Source organism: Euprymna scolopes, chromosome 28 (assembly GCF_053919585.1).
Source record: "Euprymna scolopes isolate OS-2025 chromosome 28, ASM5391958v1, whole genome shotgun sequence".
Lineage (NCBI taxonomy): Eukaryota > Metazoa > Mollusca > Cephalopoda > Sepiida > Sepiolidae > Euprymna > Euprymna scolopes.
In genome coordinates, this window is record NC_136509.1 from 103118030 (window position 1) to 103131117 (window position 13088).

The following is a 13088-nucleotide window of genomic DNA, read 5'->3' on the forward strand; positions in this document are numbered from 1 at the left end:
ATCTAGCGTTTCCTTTTCAGATTAAATATGTTTTTAACTCATTTCAAAGTGTTTTTTAACATATTTCATTAACTGTTTGCTCATATTATAAGCTCTATTTCCTATTTGGTATTATCGAGCTTTTATATCTGATATATAGATAATTTTATAAATATTAATTCTTTAATATTTATAATTTACTTTAATTTTACCATCTTGGATCATTTTTGTAAATTCAATTGTAATTTTCATTTTATATATATGCATATATATATATATATATATATATATATATATATATATAATTTTAAGAAGTTTAGATAAGCCAATCTGACATTAGAGAACTGTTTTAGGTCACAATAACCTGCTCTCTTCAACCGATTTATCTTATCTGTCTATCGATAGATCGGCTGAAGAGAGCATGATATTGGTTCCGTAATATAAGGTTTGAAACCGACGGTACCGATGGCTTATCTCATCTAAACTTCTGAAAATGAAAAAGTAAATATTGTTTTGAATTTTTTTCCTTATAATAGAGAACTATGCTGGAATTATTTTTTCTCCAAACTAAATGTTAAGTAGTAATTAATCAGTAGATCGTAGAATACAAACAAAGTTTGTACGAAACTATCGCAGATTGTGGAAGAAATAATCGAGCATATAAGTACAAACTAGAATTAAAGGTACGGCTTAGTATTTGGAAATGAATCAATCAAATAAATAAATTGGGGAAGAAAAATAAATTTAAGAATTTACAAAAGATTAAATTAATATTAAAAAACGGTGAATTGGTTGAAATATCATTTTAAAAGTAGAAATACGAAAATAGGGCGATTACTAAATACAAAAGCTATCAAAACCTATAAACAAAATGAAAATGTAAGGATGGTGTGTACGTAGATCCAACTGCTTGTTCTATAAAAATAGAAATTATGAATGTATTCATATATGTATGAAGTTTGTCTTTGGCCGTCTGAGGAGTAGCTATTTTAGAATAATTTTAAATGGTATAATATTGAAAATTGTACAAACATTTATGAAACAAGTGTAACGCGTAAGAAAATATGCGATAAGATGTTCTCATTTTATATTTTGTTGTCTTGATTTTTGCGAAACATATTATATGTGTGTTCGATTATGAAAACCGATAATCATGAAGCTTAAATAATTGAGTCAATTAATATTGATTTTATTGGTATATGAAAATTACCGGATTTTAATATATTAAAATTTTGTTTAAAAATATTACTAATAATATATATATATATATATATATATATATATATATATATATATATATATGTATATATATATATATTGTTTTATAAAATCAAATGATAAAATTATTGCTCAAGACGTATTGTCTATCTCAGTAAAAACATCGTTTCCGAAACGATCGTACAATTTATTGATTTTGTTTGTTCTTCCTTTTGAAACCGATTTTTAATTATAAATTATGAAACATTTTTTTTTTACATGGGCGTAACCACTTATCAAGGCCCGAAGGCCACTCAGGGATAAGGGTTATTGTGTGTACAGTAATCAATGAGATAGTACTGTAGTAATCATTAGTACTGGGGGTTTTGATAGAGTGTCTTACTTAAGGGGGCGGTTTGTCAGGAGTTTGTTTATGTTGGACTTGAAGACGTCCAAGTTGTAGTCAGGTGGGAAACAGGCAAGCGGCAGAGAGTTCCACTGGCGTGCAGTTCTAAGAAAGAAGCTTTGCTCATGGAATCTACGTTTGGATTTAGGCACAGATAAAGAGTGGGGAAAATTGTTGACAGTAGTTTCAGCCAGACGGGTGTTTCTCGTGAAAGATTGGCGAGGGGGACGAGAGATTGGAGCTCAGACGAGCACCTGCCATGGAAATAACGATAAAACAAAGACTTTACTCAGTATTAAAATAGCTCTAGGATATCTATACCTATCGAGCTTATTATATATCTACATTACAACGAACACTGTTTTCTTTTCATTGTATTAATGCATTTACTAATACATTAAAATAAACTCTGCTCTTTAGACGGTTTGTTTTAATTCCCTTTATATATATATATATATATATATATATATATATATATATAGTGTAAAATTTTGTTGAAAATTCAAAGACTCACGTTTTCTTTTTATAACCTTCGTTTATTTCCTAAAAGTTTTCCATTACAGCTGTTTCATTAGTGGGTAGAAAATTTTACGATTTATGTGTCCACAAAAATATCCTGTCCCCACCAACTTCTTCAGATGTTTATCCATTAGATTTTTATAAGAAAAGGTATATTTTTAGCATGCTGAACATCGTATTCGGGTAAAAAGATTTCCATATTTTCCATATATATATATATATATATATATATATTCTTTTCTTTACTCCCACTTTCTTCGCTATCCTTTCCTTTTAAGCTGCTTGATTTTATTTAGTTGCACTCATGGAATGAACTGGATTCGAACTTGAAACATTCATGTTAAAACTGTGTCGTTAATCACTTAGCCACCGCCCATCTTTCTATTTCAATGTATTTTTACTCCGTTTGCTTTCTTTCTCATTCTAATCTTTATTTCTTTTCTTTTTTCATTCTTTTTCCTTTCTTTTCTTCTCCACCTTTTTTATCCATTTTTCCATCTCGTGATCGAATAATTCTTAATTTTCTCGTATCTCTTTCTTCTTCACTTTCATCTTCATTCGACCTTTATTTTTTTCGTTTTTTTTCTTACCTTGTTTCTTCTTCATTCAACATTTATTTTTTTGTTTTTTCCTTCCTTTGTTTCTTCTTCATTCGACATTTCTTTCATTTTTTACATCCTTTGTTTCTTCTTCATTCGACATTTATGTTTTGTTTTTTTAATTCCTTTGTTTCTTCTTCATTCGACCTTTATTTTTTCGTTTTTTCCTTACCTTGTTTCTTCTTCATTCAACATTTATTTTTTGTTTTTTCCTTCCTTTGTTTCTTCTTCATTCGACATTTCTTTCATTTTTTACATCCTTTGTTTCTTCTTCATTCGACATTTCTTTTGTTTTTTTAATTCCTTTGTTTCTTCTTCATTCGACATTTCTTTCATTTTTTACATCCTTTGTTTCTTCTTCATTCGACATTTCTTTTGTTTTTTTAATTCCTTTGTTTCTTCTTCATTCGACATTTATGTTTTGTTTTTTTAATTCCTTTGTTTCTTCTTCATTCGACCTTTATTTTTTCGTTTTTTCCTTACCTTGTTTCTTCTTCATTCAACATTTATTTTTTGTTTTTTCCTTCCTTTGTTTCTTCTTCATTCGACATTTCTTTCATTTTTTACATCCTTTGTTTCTTCTTCATTCGACATTTCTTTTGTTTTTTCAATTCCTTTGTTTCTTCTTCATTCGACATTTATGTTTTGTTTTTTTAATTCCTTTGTTTCTTCTTCATTCGACCTTTATTTTTTCGTTTTTTCCTTACCTTGTTTCTTCTTCATTCAACATTTATTTTTTGTTTTTTCCTTCCTTTGTTTCTTCTTCATTCGACATTTCTTTCATTTTTTACATCCTTTGTTTCTTCTTCATTCGACATTTCTTTTGTTTTTTTAATTCCTTTGTTTCTTCTTCATTCGACCTTTATTTTTTCGTTTTTTCCTTACCTTGTTTCTTCTTCATTCAACATTTATTTTTTGTTTTTTCCTTCCTTTGTTTCTTCTTCATTCGACATTTCTTTCATTTTTTACATCCTTTGTTTCTTCTTCATTAGACATTTCTTTTGTTTTTTTAATTCCTTTGTTTCTTCTTCATTCGACCTTTATTTTTTTGTTTTTACCTTCCTTTTTTCTTCTTCATTCGACATGTCTTTCGTTTTTTTCCTTTCTTCTTTAATCGGTTTTTACTAACATTTCAACTTTTTTGTTTCTTTTTTTCATTCATTTTTCGCTATTTTTACTTTCATTCATTTATTCTCTTTTTCTTTTCTTCTTCACTCTTCCTTTCCTATTTATATCTTCCTCTATTTTTACCTATTCTTAAGTTTTTCTATTTGTTCCTTCTTTTAATTTCTTCCTTTCTTTCTTTTTCTATCCTTCTCTTTCTCCCACTCTTTCCCTTATTCTTTATTTTACCATCTTTTTCTTTCTTGACCTTTTCTTTTTCTTTCTTTCTACACCCTTCTTTTCTTTTTCCTTATCCATCCTTTTTTCTCTATCCTTTTCTTCTTTCTTTCTCTCTCCTTTTTTTTCACCCTTTCTTTATTCATTTATTCGCCATTTCTTTTCTTTTTTTTATTTTTCTCTCTTTTCGCTCTTTTTTTTCTTTTTTCTTTTTTATTGCCTTCTCTTTCTCGTTTTTAACCTCTTGTCTTTATTCCCCATTTCTTTCTCTTTATTTCGCCTAATTTTTCTTTTTTTTCTCTCTCTTTCTCTCCCCCTCTCTCTCCCTCTCCCTCTCTCTTTCTTCACAATTCTCTTTATTTCTCTCTTTAGTTCACCCTATCCTTTTCTCTCTCCTTTCCTTTTTTCTTTCTTTTCTTTTTTCTCTCCCTTTTTCTACCCTTTCATTTTCCTCTCTTTCTTCACCCTTTATTACTTTCTTTCTTCACCTTTTTTTCTCTTTCTCTCTTTTTTTATCCGTTCGTTACTCTCTCTCTCTCTCTCTCTCTCTCTCTCTCTCTCTCTCTCTCTCTCTTACCCTTTTTTTTCTTCTTAATTCTTCAAACTTTTGTTTTTGATTATATTCATCTTTTCTCGTTTTCCTTCTTTTTATCTTTTTACTCATTCATTTTTTTATTTGTTCTTTACCCTTTTTTCCATTTTCACGGACTCATTCATTAACTCATTCATTAACTCATTCATTAACTCATTCATTATTTTTTTCTTTCTATTTCTTCAATATTTATTTACTTTTTTGTTCTGCCATAGTTAAGCCACAGACGACATTTTTATTCGTTTTTCATTAATGAAATTAGCCCTTCACTCCCAACTTCCCCTCGGTTAACTTTAGATAACATCCCTTCCACCCCCCTCCGTCCCTGTTCTGATTCTTTCAGTTTTCTTACTTTTCCCTTAATCTCATTTTCGCCTACTATCCCGTCCACCAGAATTCCCGATTCCTTATTTCTTCGACCCCTACATCCGCACACTCCCATACCCCCGACCCCTACTTGATGACCGACGTCATGTCCTGCGTCAAACGTTCGGGTCTTCACACTTGCAGATTTAATTGGACTCTTCCATCTGCCGTGCCCTTCTGTCTTCGTCTCTGCCCTGGAAAAAGAGGCCCGTTCACCCATGTCCAGGCGAGACTTCACTGTGGACGTTTTAACAGTTTTCAGAAAACACCAGTTCGCCCTTAAACACATCTCCTTCATTGCAGACATGCAGAGAGAAGAGATGTATAAAGGGATGAGCAAACGTGCACAATGTTGCCTATGCCAGGTGCCTTCAATAAGTTTCCAGACTTTTTTCATGTGGGCATTTTGATTGATAGTATACCTCTGAAACTCTAGTCCCCTTCGTAATAATTTCCTCTGGCTGCAGTGCACTTATATTTCCGGTCCAACAACGTCTGGAAGGCCCCAACCTTCTTCATCTTCTCGTCACAGCCTCTTTCATCTTTTCATTTGTATCCTAACGACAGCTTCTTAAGTTTTCCTTGAGCTTAGGGAATAACCATTAGTGTATGAAGCGATACTCTTTGTGTAAACAAATTGAGCTTATGTATTTGGACAATGTCAAAACGTTGTTAATTCATTGCCCGCATAGCAACAGCCGTATAGCGCAACGGTTAGAAGCTTCGACTGTCGTTTGGGTTTTGATACTGGCTTGAGGTAGTTGCTTGTCTAGCCGCACTGATTAGCTGTGAAACAGCGAAACAGTACTGTAGACTCACTGACGATGTGGATGACATATATATATATATATATATATATATATATATATATATATATATATATATATATATATATATATATATATAATTGATATTTACACTAAGTGGCATTGTTGTCTGGTTAAAAACATTGGAAATTTCGCGTTTTTATTCGTCCTGGTGAGTAATCTTCCGGATTTCCGTAGTTGCTATAAACAAATACACAATCAATTTTGCAAATTTTCTATAGAATAACGTTTTTTTTTTTTCAAAAGTAAAAATCTTTTTGATACAAGAAAATTAAAATCCATGGCCGTCAGCAATTTTAAGTCATTGAAGTAAGTTTCCATTTTTAAAATTTGAAAAAGAAATTTAAGTAAATTTGGCAGCGGTAAAATTTTATTTACACTTTTTTCAAATTATTATACATAAATATTTATTATTAAATAATTATTAAATAAAATGCTATAATTTTCCTGCTCGGTGCTTCTACAAAATTTGAACCTAACCAAACCGACTTTTTTTCCAAACTAAAATTAAGAGGCTTTGCCCTATTTTAATCTAGGAGAATAAGAGCTTAGTCCACACTTCTCGGACAATCCTAATTTTACGTTGTCAAAATGCCATTTTTACTGGTGCTATTTTTACTGGTGCCATTTTTACTGGTGAGAATTTTTACTGGTGCTATTTTTACTGGTGCCATTTTTACTGGTGCCATTTTTACTGGTGTTATTTTTACCGGTGCAATTTTTACTGGTGCCATTTTTACCGGTGCCATTTTTACTGGTGTTATTTTTACTGGTGCCATTTTTACTGGTGCTATTTTTACTGGTGTTATTTTTACTGGTGTTATTTTTACTGGTGCCATTTTTAACGGTGCCATTTTTACCGGTGCCATTTTTACCGGTGCCATTTTTACTGGTGCTATTTTTACTGGTGCAATTTTTACTGGTGCAATTTTTACTGGTGCCATTTTTACCGGTGCCATTTTTACTGGTGCCATTTTTACTGGTGTTATTTTTACTGGTGTTATTTTTACTGGTGTTATTTTTACTGGTGCCATTTTTACTGGTGCCATTTTACCGGTGCCATTTTTACCGGTGCCATTTTTACTGGTGCCATTTTTACTGGTGCTATTTTTACTGGTGCAATTTTTACTGGTGCCATTTTTACTGGTGCTATTTTTACTGGTGCCATTTTTACTGGTGCCATTTTACCGGTGCCATTTTTACCGGTGCCATTTTTACTCGTGCTATTTTTACCGGTGCTATTTTTACCGGTGCTATTTGTACCGAGCACCAACAAATCAATCACATCTTTTCTGTTTCTTTACATTTCCCCTTTCTTATGCAGACATTTTTTTAGCAGGGAGACCCAATATTGCCCGGGATCAACGAATGTTCTACATTACTGTACTTTGATTGTTATCGAAATTATTAAAACCGCTCACTTTTCAATCAAATCGATTGATTGCCTGCTCTAGTCGGGGACCAACCATAGTGCACAGGAAGGAAGCTTCACAAGCCTTCCCTCAGTGACTTAGTTCACAAGACACTGCAGTCTACATTATACTGAAGAGAACCTGTTGATATCATAAAATTATTTTTTATATGAAAACTTGACATAAAGTTTAAAATGCAAAAGTCAAGTATCATGGTTCAATTGCGTTCTAAACAGAAACATTCATTTCGAATGCGCACCTGTCTTATCAAAGAACCAACTGTTGATTTTATACGTTCTGTTTGTGCGTTGATAAAACTGCTCAAATGCACTTGTGATGTTAAACTGTATTGCTTTTGTCCGATCGAACTGTTTCTACTTATAGGAGGCATTCCGATAGAAAACCTATCTAAGAACACTCCCAGAAACGTAAGGTAGATTTGTATGCAATGTTTAAAATATCGACCCAGCCATTTCGGAGTCTATAGGGAACGAACTAACACATACAAAGTGCCTTTTGTATATAAGTAGAGATATTAGAAATTACAAAAGTAAAAAAAAAAAAAAGACAATAGGAATAACCTTGACGACGGTCATTATGATCGAAAGTGCTTGGGATGTCCTAAATAAGAACCGTCGGAGACATAGTATACCAGCTAAGCTCGGAGATTGGTCAGCGCGTTGAGGTCAAAACTAGGAATATTGCAAAGTACGAAAGTTCCGTGGGATTTAATCAGAGTTGAATGAATATATACATTATATATATATATATATATATATATATATATATATATATATATATATATATATATATATATATATAAATTCTGCTTAGCACCCACTTAGCTTATCACTTACATCTGCTCATCAATCCCCAGCTGTATATGTACGCACGTCTATAAACGTGTGTATGCGTATCCTGTGTATGTATGAGTGCGTCAAGAAGCATAGCATATGTGGTAGTGCGCGAGTGTACATACATATATGTTCACATATGCGAGTATGTTCGTGGGATGCGTGGGTGTCCAATTCCAAGTTTTCTGAAAGACTTGGTTTTGAACAGAGGCCACACAAGTTGTTGACCATTCCAAGTCAAAAATGTTGGAAGGGTCATATTCAAATAGATCTTTACCTTAATGGCTGTACCCGTGCCCCTCCTGCTGCTAACCCTGCCCGCACAATCATGTTCTATATCATTCACACTGAAGAAGGTCGAAGGATCGGTCGAAAATATGTGCTTTTTAAGGAAACATTCTTGGGGTTTTTTCAAAATACTTTTTGTATTCCTACACGTCAACACATAGTAAATAAATACAGAAAAGATATAAACATTTATATATTTTTCGTATTGATTTTTATTCATACATATTTAAATAAATATATATATATATATATATATATATATATATATATATATATATATATATATATAGTCTATTATACAAACATTATTGGTTACATATGTGCATTTCAGTGGAGTCCCAATTCAGGGGCAATACTTCATTGGGCCAAACCTGAATTGGGATTTCACTGAAACATGTGTGCGCATATGTAACCAATAATATTTGATCATCTCATCTCTGTTATGCATTGAGCACTATTTAATAATCACACGAGTTTCAGTGGATTTACATCTAGGAAACCAATCGATACACCCGGTATATATATATATATATATATATATATATATATATATATATATATATATATATATGTTTGTATTTTATATATATATATATGTTTGTATTTTATATATATATATATATATATATATATATATATATAGGATTGATATGTAGTTTGCTTGAAGCATTGTGTGGGATAGGTATGTAAAAGAGATTTAGAAGGCTGTCACAATGCGAGGAATGAATTATAGTCGTTGTTGGTAAGAGGAGACGAGAACAAGTGGCGATTTACAAATCAATAAGTACATATATATATATATATATATATATATATATATATATATATATATATATATATATATTAATATATTTATTCAGTTGTATGGTAAAATGTCTTACTTGTAAGCCTCTGCGACGTATTCCATTATTAATTTCGGAAAAATTTTCCCTTTTCAAATGGTGTGCGTAACAGGTCGATTCAAAGCATGCTGGATGAAGGACCGGAAGTTGTGTAGCTATGTGAGGCCTCGGGGCAAATGTGAGTAGGGGATTACTTCATTTAATCACATAAATTAATATACGAGAGTATAAATTTATGCGTAAACTTTAAGTATTTCCTTCAACAGTGCTCAATACGTAGGTAGAGCTAGGTAGTATGTATATATCTATATATCTATATATATATATACATATATATATATATATATATATATATATATATATATATATATATATATATGCTAGCAGATGTACTCAGCGTAGCCCGGTATTAAACGTAATGTTAAATTCCTTTAAAGCATGAGGCAGGTGCACACAAGTATTATGCTTTTTCTAAACAGGTCACCTCGCGTAAGTCAAAAAAGATATTCGAGGTGAGATCGAATAAAAACCTAAAGACGGTCAGTCAACAAGGATAACAATTATGCTAGCTTTTTTTTTTACATGGGGGTCACCACTTATCAGGGATAAGGGTTATTGCGTGTACAGTAATCAATGAGATAGTATTGTAGTAATCATTAGTATTGGAGATTCGATAGAGTGTCTTACTAAAGGGGCGGTTCATCAGGAATTTGTTTATGTTGGATTTGAAGACATCCAAGTTGTAGTCAGGTGGGAAACAGGCGAACGGAAGACAGTTCCACAATCGTGCACTTCTGAGAAAGAAGCTCTGCTCATGGAATCTACGTTTGGATTTAGGCACAGATAAAGAGTAGGGAAAATTATTGACAGTAGTTTCAGCCAGACGGCTGTTTCTCGTGAAAGATTGGCGAGGTGGGGGGACGAGAGATTGGGGCTCAGACGAGCACTTGCCATGGAAATAACGATAGCTTGCCATGTTCTTTAAAAGGTGTTTTCAAAACTAATTATTGTTACCAAAGCTGTCAAGTAATTGATTCGCGCATGCGTAGTCGTGAAACAGTTGACGAATAGATAAAAATCCGATGACCCTCAAGCACAAATTTTTCAATTTTGACTCCTCAGCAGCTCTTTTTTATGGATTAAAACCGATTAAAAAGTTTTCCACATGTCTGCATACCCTATATACCAACTTTCAATTATGTAGATCAAAATTTCGTGGAGAATATAGGTTGAGAAGTGTCCTCACACACACATACACATATATTTATATAGCTATAAAAGGGAGAATGTGTGTGTATGTGTGTGTGCGTGAAAGAGAGTTAGAGAGAGTGTGTGTGGGGGGGGGTGTTACAGAAGATCTGAGCAACATTAGTACCATCGAAATCCAAACAAATCCAAACAAAAATGACCAACATCTGTGTCGGATTCTCACTAGCCTCTGTTTATGTCTGTACTCCCTGGCAAACTGCAGGTTCACTTTGTTTGGATTTGAAATCGACGGTTGCTCTGGTCTTCTGTAACACATTAATAAATATTACACTCACATTAAAAAAATAATAATAATAATTTCTCTTTATAGCGGAGCACTGAGCAGTCTGCTAGGATTTTCTCGTTAACCTTTCACACACACACACACACACACACACACATAAACACATACACACACATACACACACATAAACACATACGCACACACATACACACACATACATACACACACATACACATACATACGGACACACACACACACAGAGGCCAACTAACTCTATATAGGGTCAAATTGTACGTCTGGGTAGATACATGTTTTGCATATCTCCAATGAAGCGCTAGATATATCAGAATTTTGGGGGAATATTTTGACACCCCTAACACAAAACTGCGAATAAAAAATATTAAAAAAACTCCTAATTTCTCTTTTAAAAGTGGGTATTTCTTTGTGGATTACTTCCAAAATAAACTATTAAAGTTGTTTAAAAAATAATAGAAATATATATTTTTTAAAACAGTGTTTACAAAGTGCCTGCGCGCGTTCATGCAGCCATTGTTTTACGTCATGAAATCAATTGAATTTTACGAGTTAAATTTTTTTCAATTTTTAAACTTTAAAAATTTATCAAATTTTTTCTATTGGTTCAGGTGTTAAGATATGTTCAGGTACAATGTGAAATTTTATGCTCTTTCCAATAAACTGAATATAATATTCTAGACAAGCGTTTTTTTTTTTTAATTACCCCCCATTTTGAAATCTCTATTAAAATGAAAATAATTAATTTTCTCACCTCAAATTTATATATCACAAATTGAAAATAAAAGATCAATAAATAAAATAAGCTAATTTAAAACATTGAAGCGCACTAACCTACGCTAACCTTTGTAGATATATTATTTGGATCTTTCGGACTACTGTTCTCATCTTGAGTGTAATTTTCACAACGTTTCGGTCGGTGTAACATCCGAGCTTCTTCAGGTGAATCTTGCTGGACCCGGGAATCTGTGCAGGCATTAAAAATGTACTGTTAAATATTATTACATTGGGGGTTATAGTCAACTAACGTACTTCATAACTTCCGGCGTAGCTCTACCGGAAGCGGTGACAAGGCAAATCAGTTTCTTCCCTTTTATTGTGTTTCAGTATTTCTATTATTGTTGAGCAATTTATTGAAATAAAATATTAAAAAAAGACATTATTAAAAAACATACATTAAAAATTAACAAAATTATACGTATAAAAATAACACACTTAATCTTAATTTGCACTTTTAAAAACAAGTTTTAAAAAAATAAAAGTTTGTATTTTATTTGAAATTTTATAAGAAATTATAAAAAAATATTTTTTTTATCTTAAAAATAAAACTTTTTATTCAAATTTATATATTTAATATATGTTTATGAAAGTATAAAAATTAAATTATTGAAATCAAAATAAATAATTTTTTAGGCGTGAGAGAAAAAAAGTGAAGGAATTGATTTGCCTTGTCACCGCTTCCAGTTGCGCTACGCGGGAAATTAGGAACCACGTTAGATGACTATAACCACAATTTTTTTTATTGAGAAAAGCACGCTTTAAATATGGATACATTAGTTGAAGAATTACAAATTATCGAAATGAGACGGCCATTATTGATAACTTGTTATTCTTTACCTATTGTTTACATATTCAAAGTATTTCTCATTACAAAATGCGTATTTCTCAATAGATTTTAATCGAAATGATTCCTCATTTAATAATATTTAATAATCAAAATAAAACTTTTTAATGCTTTCACAGAATTTTAGGGACTCGCAATCCACTCACGCATTAATTTAGTGACTTTCCCCCTTTTATTTAATATGCGGGGGTTGCATGTTCTCGTTCTGTCAGCCACGACTGGGTAAAACTCCTAAGTAAATCGCAATTGTATTTTTTGGTCGCCCGCACTGAGGATTTAACTTTCAATCTCCCAACATTGTAACTTCTACAACCGAATTTCACCAAGTACTTTATCCACTGCGCCATATGTCCTAGTTTGATAAGATACATGTGAAGAAGGTCGGAGGTTAAATCGACCAAAACATCGTGTAAATAACACTCAAGATAAAGATAGTAGTCCTAAGAATCCAAATAACAATCGTCATCTAAATCAAAATTCAGAACCTATGTCGATGTAATCACAGTTCGAAGTGTACTTATATGGATCCTGTCTGCTAGGATCATACACCTCTCCAAATGATTTTGAAATGTATGATTCGTGATTAAAAAACATAAGTCGCTGCGAACAGGATTCGAACCTGTGAGGGAATAACCCATTGGATTTCGAGTCCAACGCCTTAACCACTCGGCCATCGCAGCAGCTGCTAGCGATTGTTATACAGCAGTCTAATTATCT

The 13088-nt window shown here is 32.1% G+C and overlaps 1 long non-coding RNA gene and 1 other non-coding gene across 2 annotated transcripts in view; both read right to left on the bottom strand.

Annotated features, from left to right (window-relative positions):
• LOC145249382 (uncharacterized) overlaps window positions 1-13088 on the bottom strand; it is a 452671-nt gene that overhangs the window by 372740 nt on the left and 66843 nt on the right. The gene's annotated exons all lie outside the window — the stretch shown is intronic.
• Trnas-cga (transfer RNA serine (anticodon CGA)) lies at window positions 12970-13051 on the bottom strand. The gene has a single exon. It is a non-coding gene; the product is annotated as a tRNA-Ser (tRNA).